General features: G+C 43.9%; 1 protein-coding gene across 3 annotated transcripts in view; it reads right to left on the reverse strand.

Annotated features, from left to right (window-relative positions):
* Positions 1-14,872, reverse strand: part of CACNA1B (calcium voltage-gated channel subunit alpha1 B) — a 216,255-nt gene that overhangs the window by 144,364 nt on the left and 57,019 nt on the right. The gene's annotated exons all lie outside the window — the stretch shown is intronic.

Consider the following 14,872-nt stretch of genomic DNA (forward strand, 5'->3'; position numbering starts at 1 on the left):
TTCCAATCCCAAAGAAAGGCAATGCCAAAGAATGCTCAAACTACCACACAATTGCACTCATCTCACACGCTAGCAAAGTAATGCTCAAAATTCTCCAACCTTCAACTCCAGGCTTCAACAGTACATGAACCGTGAAATTCCAGATGTTCAAGCTGGATTTACAAAAGGCAGAGGAACCAGAGATCAAATTGCCAACATCCACTGGATCATCGAAAAAGCAAGAGAATTCCAGAAAAACATCTATTTCTGCTTTATTGACTATGCCAAAGCCTTTGACTGTGGGGGTCACAATAAACTGTGGAACATTCTGAAAGAGATGGGAATACCAGACCACCTGACCTGCCTCTTGAGAAATCTGTATGCAGGTCAGGAAGCAACAGTTAGAACTGGACATGGAACAACAGACTGGTTCCAAATAGGAAAAGGAGTCCGTCAAGGCTGCATACTGTCACCCTGCTTATTTAACTTATATGCAGAGTACATCATGAGAAACGCTGGGCTGGATGAAGCACCAGCTGGAATCAAGATTACTGGGAGAAATATCAATAACTTCGGATATGTAGATGACACCACCCTTATGGCAGAAAGTGGAGAAGAACTAAAGAGCCTCTTGATGAAAGTGAAAGAGGAGAGTGAAAAAGTTGGCTTAAAGCTCAACATTCAGAAAACTAAGATCATGGCATCCGGTCCCATCACTTCATGGCAGATAAATGGGGAAACAGTGGAAACAGTGGCTGACTTTATTTTTCTGGGCTCCAAAGTCACTGCAGATGGTGACTGCAGCCATGAAATTAAAAGACATTTACTCCTTGGAAGGAAAGTTATGACCAACCTAGACAGCACATTAAAAAGCAGAGACATTACTTTGCCAACAAAGGTCCGTCTAGTCAAGGCTATGGTTTTTCCAGTGGTCATGTATGGATGTGAGAGTTGGACTATAAAGAAAGCTGAGCGCCGAAGAATTGAGGCTTTTGAACTGTGGTGTTGGAGAAGACTCTTGAGAGTTCCTTGGACTGCAAGGAGAGCCAACCAGTCCATCCTAAAGGAGATCAGTCCTGGGTGTTCATTGGAAGGACTGATGTTGAAGCTGAAACTCCAATCCTTTGGCCACCTCATGCGAAGAGCTGACTCATTGGAAAAGACCCTAATCCTGGGAAAGATTGAGGGCAGGAGGAAAAGGGGACGACGGAGGATGAGATGGTTGGATGGCATCAGCGACTCAATGGACATGGGTTTGAGTAAACTCCGGGAGTTGGTGATGGACAGGGAGGCCTGGCGTGCTGCAGTCCATGGGGTCGCAAAGAGTGGGGCACGACTGAGCGAATGAACTGAACTGAACTGATAGAGCAACTACTAAGAGAGCAGAGACACACTGAAAAACAGCCGGACAAATGGAAATGGAATTTTTTCCAAGAAAGCAGGAAAAAGAAAACAAGCAAAAAGCCAAAACAAACTACAAACAAAAATAAATAAATAAAATGGCAGATGTGAGCTTTAACATATCAATAATTACATTATATGTTAATGGTCTGGATATACGAATTAAAAGACAAAGATTAGCTACTGAATTTAAAAACATGACCCAACTATGTTTTGTCTACAAGAAACTCATTTCAAATATAACAATTTAGGCAGGTAGTTCAGCTGGTGAAGAATCCACCTGTAATGCAGGAGACCCCGGTTCGATTCCTGCGTCAGGAAGATCCTCTGGAGAAGAGATAGGCTATCTACTCCAGGGTTCTTGGGCTTCTCTGGTGGCTCAGATGGTAAAGAATCCACGTGCAATGAGGGAGAGCAAACCTGGGTTCGATCCCTGGGTTGTGAAGATCCCCTGGAGAAGGGAACAGCTACCCACTCCAGTATTCTGGCCTGGAAAATTCCATGGACAGAGGAGCCTGGCAGGCTACAGTTCATGGGGTTGCAAAGAGTCGGACACGACTGAGCAACTTTCACGTGATAGATAGGCAGGTTGAAAGTGAAATATGGAAAAAGAAATATCATATAATCATGTATCAAATGAAAACTGTAGTGGCTATATTAATATTAGATAGAGCAGACATTAGAACAAAAAAATTTCTCCAGAGACACAGAAACACATACAGGTTTCCCCCATGATCCGAAAGCAGTGCATTCCTATGAACCTTTCCTAAGCCACAATGGTATTAAGCAAAGAAACAATCAATCACCACAGGATACATGTGCTAATAGATACAGAAAATAAACTGAGGTAAAGCACAGATGCTCATGGACCTGACAGTCATGGGCTGTCCGAGCCCGAGATGCCAGTGTGGTTCCCAGGGATGAGCTGGCAGGGCTGCTCTCGCTGCGTGGGGTGCGCCCTGACACGATGATAGCTGGCTGCAAAACAAACGCTGAATGCTATTTCCTCTTTTCACCTATTTTCATAAAAGCGTAAATCCTCCACAGGTTTCTTTTGGTTAGTGGGAACAGGTACGAATGTAGGTCTTTCATAAAAGTGAAGTGGCATTAAGAGAACTTTTGAAAATCGGGGGATATATTATAATGATGAAATGGTCAGTTCATCAGAAGACATAGCAATTCTAAATGTGTACATACCTAACAAATGAACCATACGCACGTGAAGCAAAAACTGACAGAACTGAAAGGAGAAACAGACAAATGCACAATTACAGTTGAAAACTTCAACACCTCTCTCTCAAAAATTGATAAGGCATCTAGACAGAAAATCAGCAAGCATATAAAAGAACTCACCATCAACCAACAGGATTTAATTGACATTTATACACACAGTTCACAATAACATGTTACAAACATTCTTTTCAAGTATACCTGACACATATATGAAGACAGACCATATCCTGAGCCATAAAACAGGTCTCAATAAATTTAAAAGAATTGAAAAATTTTTCAAATTTAGTATATTCTCTAACCCTAATAAAATCAAACAAGAGACAAATAACAGAAAGATGATAGGAAACTCTCCAAACACAAAATAAACAAACAATTCTAAATGATGTATGTATCAAAGAGGAATTCTCAAGGAAATTTTAAAATATGGAACTGAATGAAAATGAAAATATAAGACATCAGATTTGAAGGACATGGCTAAAGCAGTTGTAAGAAGGAATTTATATTACTAATTACTTTACAAAAGAAGGAAAAGTCTCAAATCAATAATCTAAGCTTCCACTTGAAGCATTTAGAAAAAGAAGTGCAAAACAAACCCAAATCAAGTAGAAGAAAGTAAATAACAAGGATGAAAACAGAAATCAACAAAGTTGAAAATACAAACAATAGAGAAAATCAATTTTTGAAAATGTTTGCTTTTTGAAAACACAAATTGACATACCTCTGGCAATACTGACCAAGAAAAAGAGAAGATATAAATTATCAATATCAATAATGAAACAGGGTATCGCACTACAGACCCAAGAAACATTAAAAGTAAACATAATTAAGGAATACTACAGACAACTCTAAATGCATTAGACAACATGGATGAAATAGATTAATTTTTCCAAAAACACAAATTACTACAACTCACCCAATATAAAATATAGTCCAATAACTATTAAGGAAAGTGATATTGTCATTTTAAAACTTCCCCTAGAAAAGGACAGACATACTGATCAATGAAATAGAATTGACGATCCAGAAATAAACCCTTATATTTATGATGTAAATTTTTTTAGAATAAGTATGCCAAGGCAATTCAATGGGGAAAGTATACTCTTTCCAACAAATGGTGCTGGGACATGTGGCTATCCACAGACAAAAAAAATAAAATTGGACCCTACCACACATCAAAAATGAAGTCAAAATGGATCACAGACCTAAATACATGAGCCAAAACTAGAAAACACAGGAGTAAATTTTCATGACTTTGGATTAGGTAAAGGATTCTTAGATATGACACCAAAAGTGCAAAGAAAAACAGGAAAATTGGACTTCATCAAAACAAGTCTTTTTTACTTCAAGTAACACCATCAGAATAGTGAAAAGATACCTCACAAAATGTAAGAAAACATTTGCAAATCATCTGAAATATCTGGTAAGGGTCGACTGTTCATAATGTATAAAGAAATCTTACAGGCCAATAATAAAATGACAAATAACCTAATATTTAAGTGGGCAAAGGATCTGAATACACATTTCTCCAAAGAAGATATAAAATGGTATAATAATCATGTAAAAGATGCTCAACATCATAAGTCATTAGGAAAATACAAATCAAAGCTAAAATGAAACCGCTTCACTTCATGGTTGGCTGGTTAAATTTAAAAATACATTTTACTGGGATGATCACAGTTAAAAAGATAGACAAGTGTTGGTGATGTGTATGTGTGTGCTCAGTCACCATGTCTGACTCTTGGCAGCCCCATGAACTGCAGCCCACCAGGCCCCTCTGCCTACGGCATTTTCCAGGCGAGAATCCTGGAGTGGGGTGTCATTGCCTTCTCCAGGGGATCTTCCCAACCCAGGGATTGAACCCTCGCCTCCTGCACTGACAGGCGGATCCTTTACTACTAGCGCCACCTGGGAAGCCCAAGGGTTAGTGAGGATGTGGACAGTTTGGAATATTTGTACAGTCTTGGTGGGAATGTAAAATGTTGCAACCACTTTGGAAACCAATCTGGCAGTTCTTCAAAAGGTTGAATATGGAGTTACCATATGACCTAGAAATTCCACTCCTAGGTGTACATGTAAGAGAAATGAAAACATGTTCCACACAAAAATTGGTACACAAATGTCCATAGCAGCATTATTCATAATGTAAAACAGTGGAAACAACCCAAAAATGTCCAACTGATGAAATCTAAACAAAAGGTGGTGCATCCACACAATGGAATCATCTTTGACAATAAAAGCAATGAAATACTGATACTTGCTATAACATGGAAGCACCTTAAAAACACAAAATTCCACATCTTGTAGGAGTCCATTTGTATGAACTGTCTGGAACAGACTAATATAAAGAGACAGAATATATTAGCGTTTGCCAGAGGCTGGGGGAATGGAGGAATGGGAAGTGACTACTAATAGATACAGGGTTTCTTTTTTAGTTGACGAAAATCTTCAAAAGTTAGTAATGATACTGGCTGCACAATTTTGTGGACATACAAAATGCACTGAACCATTTACCACTTTGATGAATTTCATAGTAGTTGAATAAAAATAAAATCATTATTTGAAAAAATAAAAATAAATCTCTAGGCCCAGAAGCTCCAATACTTTGGCCACCTGATGCGAAGAGCTGACTCATTGGAAAAGACCCTGATGCTGGAAAAGACTGAAGGCAGAAGGAGAAGGGGTGACAGAGGACGAGATGGCTGGATGGCATCACCAATGCAGTGAACATGAACTTGGGCAAACTCTGGAAGATGGTGAGGGCCAGAGAAACTTGGCGCGCAGCAGTCCATGGGGCTGGGAAAAGTCGGACTCAACCAGGTGACTGCACAACAACAGGCCCAGATTATAGAATTCCACCAAACATTTTGTTTCTTTCTGCAATCTTTTTTTATATTTTATTTTTAATTGTAGGGTAATTATACTATTGTGATGGTTTTTGCCGTACATCAACAAGAAACGGCCATGGGCACACATATGTCCCCTCCCTCTTATACCCCCCACCACCCTCCCTGTCCCAACCTTCCAGGTTGTCAACAGAGCATCTTCTTTGGGTTCCCTGCGTCATACAGCAAACTCCTGCTGGCTATCTATTTTACATATGGTTGTTAAAAATTAACACCACTTATATGCAATCTCTTCTAGGAAAATAGAACAGGAAGAATTACTTCCCAATTCATTTTATAAAACTTGTATTATCCTTATTTAAAAAAACAGGCAAAAATAGAAGAAAGAAAGAAAGAAAACTAAGTATGATCAAAAGTCATCATCAATATAGATACAGGAAATGATGTGACAGATAAGGGCTTAATCTCCAAAATATACAAACAGCTCATACAACTCAACAATAAAAAAACAAACAGCCCAGTCAAAAATGGACAAAAGACCTTAATAGACATTTCTCCAAGGAAGATATACAGATGGCCAGTAGGCACATGAAAAGAAGCTCAACATCAATAATTATTAGAGAAATGCAAATCAAAACTACAATGAGGCGCCGCCTCACACCAGTCAGAATGGCCATCGTAGAAAAGTCTACAAATAACAAATGTTGGAGAGGGTATGGAAAAAAGGGAGCCCTCCTTCACTGTTGGTGAGAATGTTAGTTAGTACAGCCGCTATGGAAAACAGTACGGAGGTTCCTCAGAAAACTAAAAATAGAATCACCATAAGATCTAGCAATCCCACTCCTGGGCATGTATCCAGCCAAAACGCTAATTCAAAAAGATACAAGCACCCGGATGTTCACAGCCGCACTGTTTACAACACTTGGGAACAACCTGTATGTCCAACAACAGAGGAACGGGTAAAGAAGATGTGGCACATCCATACAATGGAACACTACACAGCCATAAAAGGAATGAAATGATGCATTTGCAGCAACACAGAGGCACCTAGAGTTGATCACACTAAGTGAAGTAAGTCAGAAAGAGAAAAACAAGTATCATATGATACCCCTTACACATGGGACCTAAGCCATGGAACAAATGACCCAATCTGCTAGATAGAGGTCTCTGCGAGAAAACTGAAGGTGCCAGGGGAACATTTCATGCAAAGATAGGCACAATAAGGGACCAAAATGGCAAGGACCTAACAAGAACAGAAGAGACTAAGAAGATGTAGCAAGAAAACACAGAAGAACTGTACAAAAAAGCTCTTAACGTTCCAGATAACCACAATGGTGTGATCACTCACCTAGCACCAAACATCCTGGAGTGTGAAGTCAAGAGGGCCTTAAGAAGCATTACTACAAAGAAAGATAGTGGAGGTGGCTCAGCTGGATGAGCGAAGTAGCTCAGCTGGATGCAGCTGAGCTACTTCAAATCCTAAAAGATGATGCTGTGAAAGTGTTGCACTCAATATGCCAGCAAATTTGGAAAACTCAGCAGAGGCCACAGGACTGGAAAAGGCCAGTTTTCATTCCAATCCCAAAGAAGGGCAATGCCAAAGAATGTTCAAATTACCATACAATTGCACTCTTTTCACATGCTAGACTATGCTCAAAATCCTCCAAGCTAGGTTTCAGCCAACAAAGGTGTTGTGTTCTTTTTCCAACAAAGGTCCATCTAGTCAAAGCTATGGTTTTCCCAGTAGTCATGTATGAATGTGAGAGTTGGACCATAAAGAAAGCTGAGCACCAACAAATTGATGCTTTTGAATTGTGGTGTTGGAGAAGACTCTTGAGAGTCCCTTGGACTGCAAAGAGATCCAGCCAGTCCATCCTAAAGGAAATCAGTCCTGAATATTCATTGGAAGGACTGATGCTGAAGCTGAAACTCCAATATTTTGGCCACCTGATGTGAAGAATTGACTCATTTGAAAAGACCCTGATGCTGGGAAAGATTGAAGGCGGAAGGAGAAGGGGACAACAGAGGATGAGATGGTTGGATGGCATCACCGACTCTATGGACATGAGTTTGAGTAAGCTCCAGAAGTTGGTGATGGACAGGGAAGGCTGGCATGCTGCAGCCCATGGGGTTGCAAAGAGTTGGACATGACTGAGCGACTGAACTGAACTGACTGAGGTTTCAGCAGTTCGTGAACCGAGAACTTCCAGATGTACAAGCTGGATGTAGAAAAGGCAGAGGAACCAGAGATCAAATTGCCAGCATCCACTGGATTATAGAAAAATCAAGGGAATTCCAGAAAAAAGAATCTACTTCTGCTTCACTGACTACACTAAAGCCTTTGACTGTGCGGATCACAACAAACTGTGGAATATTCTTAAAGAGACGGGAATACCAGACCACCTGACCTGTCTCCTGAGAAACCTGTGTGCAGGACAAAAAGCAGCAGCTAGAACTGGACTTGGAACAACGGACTGCTTCCAAATTGGGAAAGGAGTATGTCAAGGCTGTATATTGTCACCCGGCTTATTTAACTTATATGCAGAGTATATCATGCAAAATGCCGGGCTGGATGACTCAGAAGCCCGAGTTAAAATTGCCAGGAGAAATATCAACAACCTCAGATATGCAGATGGCATCACCCTTATGGCAGAAAGTGAAGAGGAACTAAACAACCTCTTGATGAAAGTGAAAGAGGAGAGTGAAAAAGCTGGCTTAAAACTCAACACTCAAAAAAACGAAGATGATGGCATCCGGTCCCATCATGTCACGGCAAATAGATGGGGGAAAAGTGGAAACAGTGTCAGATCATTTTCTTAGGCTTCAAAATCACTGCGGACAGTGACTGCAGCCACAAAATTAAAAGACACTTGCTCTTTGGAAGAAAAGTTATGACAAACCTAGACAGTGTATTAAAAAGTCAGAGACATTACTTGCCAACAAAAGTCCATATAGTCAAAGCTATGGTTTTTCCAGAAGTCATGTATGGATATGAGAGTTGAGCCATAAAGAAGGTTGGGCACCAAAGAATTGATGTTTTTGAATTAAGGTGCTAGAGAAGACTCTTGAGAGTCCCTTGGACAGCAAGGAGATGAAACCAGTCAATCCTAAAGGAAATCAACCCAGAATATTTATCGGAAGGACTGCTGCTGAAGCTCCAATACTTTGGTCATCTGATGCAAAGAACCAACTCATTAAAAAAGACCCTGATGCCAGGAAAGATTGAGGGCAAGAGGAGAAAGGGGCGACAGAGGATAAGATGGTTGGATGGCATCACTGACTAGATGGACATAAGTCTGAGCAAACTCAGGGAGACAGTGAAGGAAGGGGAAGTCTAGTGTGCTTCAGTTCATGGATCGCAGAGAGTCAGACGTAACTTAGCAACTGAACAGCAACAACAAAACCAAAACAGACTCACAGACACAGAGACCTGTGGTTGTAAGCAAGAGGGGGAGGGAGAGGGGTATACTGGGAAGAGGGGGCTGGTAGGTAAAACCATAAGGGTTAGAATGGATAAACAATGAGGTCCTAAAGCATAGTACAGGAAACTATATTCAATATACTGTGATAAATCGTAATGGAAAAGAATATAAAAAAGAATGTATATATGTATAATAATTGAGTCATTTTGCTATATAGCAGAGATTGGCACAACATTGTAAATACATATATATGCAGGCTTCCTTGATAAAATATTAGCAAAGAGAATTAAGCAGTATATAAAAGAACTGTATACCATGACCTTATGGGTTTATTCCAGGAATGCAATGTTGGTTCAATATTCAAAAGTCAATCAGTGTAATCCGCCATTAACAGGCTAAAGGGAAAAAAATCACATAATCATGCCAATGCAGAAAAAGTATTGTACAAAAGTCAACACCCATTTATGATAAAAACTCTCAGAAAAATAGGAATCCAAGAACTGACTCAGCTTGATAAAAAGCATCTGCAAAAAAACTGACAGCTAACATTGTACCTTAGCAGTGAAAACTGAATGCTTTCCCCCTGAGATTGGGAGCATGAAAAGTATGTCGGCTCTCACTACTCTAAATTAATTCCTGCGAAGTGGACGTTTTAGCCACTGAAATCAGGCAAGAGCCAGAAAATAAAAGGCATACAGGGGAACTTTCCTGGTGGTCCAGTGGTTAAGCCTTCACCTTCCAATGTAGGGGGTACAGGTTTTATTTCTGCTTAGGGAACTAGACCCCACATGTCTCATGGCCAAAAAAAAAAAAAAAAACCATGAAATGGAAGCAATACTGTAACAAATTCAGTAAAGACTTTAAAAAATTAAAACATAAAAGGCATACAGGTCAGAAAAAAATAAACCATTCCTATTTGCAAATGACACGTCTACCTATACAGGAAATCCCAAGGAATCTCCAAAAAATCTCCTAGAACTAATAAGTGAGCTCAGAAAGGTCAGGAATATAAGATCAACTTACAAAAACCAGCTGTATTTCTATATATGTTTGTGTGCTCAGTCATATCTGACTCTTTGCAACTCTGTGGACTGTAGCCCACCAGGCTCCTCCGTCCATGGAAATTTCCAGGCAAGAATACTGAGTGGGTTGCCATTTCCTCCTCCAGGGGATCTTCCCAACCCAGGGATCAAACCCTCCACTCTTGTGCCTCCTGCTTTAGCAGGTGGATTCTTTACCCCGGGCCACCTCTGAAAACCATATTTCTGCATACTAATGATGAAAATACAGACATCAAGATTTACAGTACCATTTACAATCTAACAAACATATACAGGACTTGTATGCTGAGGACTATAAAATTCTGATTGAAGAAATCAAAGACAATCTAAATAAAGGGAGAGATATACCATGTCATGGATTGAAAGACCCAACTCAGTAAAGATGTCAATTCTCCCAAACTGAATAAAATGGGAGGAGTCGGTCTATCTGGTTTAAAAGATTTATTGTATAGCTACAGTACTGAGGACTGTGTGACACTGGCAGAGGGACAGACACAGAGATCAGTGGGACAGAAATGGACCCACGCAAGTATGCCCAACGGGCTCTTTGCAAAGATGCAAAAGCAACTCAGTGGAGGAAATACAGCATTTCAACAAGTGTTGCTGGAGCAACTGGATGTCAAAAGCCAGAGAAAGGAAGAAAGAAGGGAGGCGAGAGAAATGCAGAAAAAGAAAAAGGAAAGGAGGGAGGGAGGGGGCATCCACACTTCACACTTTATACAAAAATTAATGCAAGATGGATCACAGACTTACATGTAAAATAATAAAAATGTTAGAAAAAATACAGGAAAAATATCTGATTTAGGACTAGGCAAAGAGTTATTAGATTTTATGCCAAAAGCCCAGTCCACAAAAGAAAAAAACTGCTAAACAGGACTTTATCCAAATTAAATATGCGTGTTCTTTCACAGGTGAGGTGAGGAGCATGAAAAGAGAAGCTACGGACTCAGAGAACATCTGCAAACCATACATCTGACCAACAATTCGTATCTAGAATATGTATATAAACTCTATAGCAAAAGAACAATCCAGACCATGAGCTAAAGATAGGAACAGAGCTTTCACTGAAGAAGCTGCACAAACAGCAAATAAGTATGAGAAGATACTCGGCGTTCTCGGCCACTAGGAGATCCAGGCTGACACACGTCTGCACGGTCAGAATGGCTAAACTTAAAAACCCCAAACATCAGTAAGGCGACAGAAAAACTAGATGATTCATACACTGCTGGTGGATGCAAAAGAATACAGGTCTCTAAAAGGTGTTAGTTTCCTAAAAAATTAAACATACAACCCAGAAATTGCACTCTTGAGCACTTAACCCAGAGAAATGAAAACTTTCATTTGAATAAAAACCTGCCCACAGGACTTCCCTGGTGGCTCAGTGGTAAAGAATCTGCCTGCCAATGCAGGAGACACGAGTTCGATCTCTGATCCTGGAAGATTCCAAGCAACTATTGAGCCTGTGCTCTAGAGCCCGGGAGCTGCAACTACTGAGCCCGCTCGCCACGACCACTGAGCCCGTTCGTCATGACCACTGAGCCAGTTCGCCACGACCACTGAGCCCGCTCGCCACGACCACTGAGTGTGCTCGCCACAAGTACTGAGCCCGCTGGCCACAACTACTAAGCCCGCTCGCCACAAGTACTTAGCCCACTCGCCCCACCTACTGAGGCCCGCACACCCTAGAGCCCACGCTCCACAACAAGAGAAGCTACCACAACAAGAAACCTACGCACCGCAACTAGAGAATCAACCCCAACGAAGACCCAGCACAGCCAAAAATAAATAAAATTTTCAAAAAAAATCTGCCCACAAACATGCAGAGCAACTTTATTCACAATAACCCCAAACAGAGACAACACAAATGTCCTTTAACTGACAGGTGAGTATTAAACACTGTGGTCCACCCTCACCTGCAGGACCACTCAGCAAAAAAAAAAAAAATGAAGAAACTGCTCACATGCAATGATCCAGATGTGTCCCCACAGAATTGTGGTGAGGGAAAAATAGCCAATACCCAAAAGTCACACAGGGTACGGTTTCCTCTACATAACGTCCTTGAAAAGGCAGAACTATCGATGTGGCAAGGAGGCAAGTGGTGACGAGGGGTGAGGGCGAGAGAGAGGCGGGCGTGGCCATCAGAGGGCAGCGGGGCCCCTGCCGACGGGACGTTCTGTCTCCGCTGCAGCAGGGTCACCGTCCTGGTTCTGGGAGGCGCCTGTTGTGCAGGCGGTTGGAGGAAGCAGCCAAGCATACAAGGGCTCTCTCTGTATTAATTCTGACAACTGCATGTGAACCTACCTTCACCACAGACAAAAAGTTTCATTTAAAAAAAGAGCCAATTCCCACACGTCCCTGCAGGTGCCTCGCGGCCCTGCCATCTCAGCTTCAACCGTCCCCCTTTAACCTGTGCGATCCGAGGCTCCACCCCCACTAAACGCCCGGCTCCCGGGCCTTCTCGGCGACAACTGACCTGGTCGATCCCTCTGGAAATGCTTGCTCTGCTTCCAGGGCTCGGCACACCTGTGGGGCTTCCGGCTCCCCTCAGGCCCCGCCTGGCGCTCTTCTCTGGCTCCTTCTTTCCTACTTGGCTTCTGAATGTTGGAAGTCTCCTGACAGCCAAAGGCTCACACAAGCTCCATTTTTAGCCATCTTGCTTCTAGCTCCACACATTCACACTGGGCAATGTCATCCTGTCTTGTAATTTTGAACATCACCCTAATTTTGACTTCACACACGCACCCTCAGCCCTGCTGTCCACCCAAACCCCCTTCTCATACACTCAACTGTACACTCAGCACCTCCACTTGGATGAAATAGTGTGTTCCGCCTCCTAGGGCCAAAGCAGAGTTCTCAGTGTCCACCACAACATTCTGCTGAAACAAAATTCCACAATCACCTTTCTCCCCTTCTCAGTAGAAGGCACCACCCTTCCGAATGGCCCAAGTCACAACATCTTTGATCCCTCTTTCTTTCACATTAAACATCACACTGAACCAATGAACAAGTTCTGTCTGTACTAACTTCAAAATGGAGCTTTGCACCTACATATCTGAAGGCCCCTTCCTCAGACCTTCACAAAACTAGTGCAATGAACAGATGCAAAACCACATGTATGTAACCATAAACCCACATTATTTACCTCCTATGGTCCCTCTGAACATAGTCACAGCCCGGGATGAAAATGTGGATAGGTCCTGTGGCAGTTCTGATAACTGGGTAATAGATTCTACAATCAATGCAAGTAGAAAACACAGGCTCAACTCAGTAATTAAGCGTCCCGTCCCAGCTGACGTGCTTCTCACTGAGATCATCGTCCCTCCTCCACAGGCCTGCACAGCTGGCTGCTTTCAGAGGGAAAGGACAGCGTGGCCCTCTCTGCCCACCACGTCTCGCATGTTCCTCCTTCCAGGGCCTCTGACCCCAGCGCTATTGATGCAGCGGAGGTGGGGGGACAGGCAAGTCCTCCTCGCACGGGGCCCACTGTCCTGAGATAACCCACCTCTCTGGCCTGGCAAGAACTCCCAGCTGACTCATCCCTCACAAGACACTTGTGTGGGCTTTCAGGACCCATCTGACCACACTCCTCAGAACCCAGAGGGCCATCTCTCCTCAAGATGGAGACCCGCCTGCCACCACCGCCAGCGCCTCAGCAGCCAGTCTCCGTGAGGCGCCCCCACGCCTCCCGGGCCGGGCGGCCTGGTCTCCCCAGGCGGCACAGGCGCTTACCACCCCCCAGCCCAAGGTGCAGGCCTGAGGCTCCGCCCCTCGAAGGCTCCATCAAGGAGCATATGTCCGAGGCAACCACAAACGCCCCATCCCCGGGCTGTGGGAAGAGGCAGCCTCTTCCGCCAAAGAACACTCTTCAAATGTCCTGTCTGGGGACGTTCCTGGCAGTGCAGTGGTTAGGACTCTGCACTCCCACTGCCAAGGACCTGGGCTGCACCCCTGGCGCGGCCAGAAGAGAGCAAAGTCCTGTCTGATCTCCAGCAACTGGCCCTGTAACCCTTCCGTGAGGAGCGGACCCAGCGTTCTCGGCCACCGGCTCCGGGCACCAGGCTCATGGCCCACGCCCTGCACGGCATGCCGGTGCCCTGCAGACTCCCCAGCGCTGTCCCGCAGGCTCTGCATGTCTGGCTTCCGGACCCTGCAGATCTTGCTTTCCCAGCGCCCCCAGCCTGTTACCCCTGCCCCTCATCCTCCTGCTCCCTTCACAGAACTTGCTGTTACTGACTGGCGTTATGTATTGAAAGCCTCCTGCCACCACTGTGCCTGCAGTGTCTGCACCCGGTGTGTCCCCTGGAAACATGTGTCAGGGGAGCCTCTGTGGCCCTTCCTGACCAGCGCCTCCCACCGACCCCTCCCCTGGGGGCACAGGCCCACCAGGCAGAGTCACCTGGGCTGTGGCCAAGTCCCACGGCTCAGACAGCGCCCTGCTCTGTGGGGCTGGCAGGGATGTGGGCATCTCCAGTTATGTTTAGGGTTTGTCTTTGTGGAAATTGTTCCTGGATGGCTGCAGGGAGAGAACCACCAAGCTCCTCATCACCGCCCTTGTCTCTGTTTCTCCCTTGATCAAACCAAGCCTGTCATCAGACACGACTCCATCTCCAAGGAGGGCTCTGGCTCGGTGGACCTCGGGCCCGCTTTTCCATAACTCACCCTCGGCCACCTTCCTGCCCAGCCAGCACTTACCAAGCACTGCCCGATATCCAGCCCTGAGACCCATCAAGTCTCCATGAACTCTAAGATGAGTCGCAGAGCAGAGGGTGCCAGCCTGTCCCCCCCGTCCTTGTTCGTGCCGGAAGTACGTGGCTACTCCAGAGGCTGGCGGCCCAAGCCCCATCCCCAGCACACAAGTGACAAGTTCAAAGTGAAGTCCTCGCACTCCACCAAGTCGCCTCCACAGCTCCCAGGCACAGCGTACCCTCTAGCG

The sequence above is a fragment of the Giraffa tippelskirchi genome, chromosome 4 (assembly GCF_054371585.1).
Source record: "Giraffa tippelskirchi isolate mGirTip1 chromosome 4, T2T-mGirTip1v1.2.pri, whole genome shotgun sequence".
Classification (NCBI taxonomy): domain Eukaryota; kingdom Metazoa; phylum Chordata; class Mammalia; order Artiodactyla; family Giraffidae; genus Giraffa; species Giraffa tippelskirchi.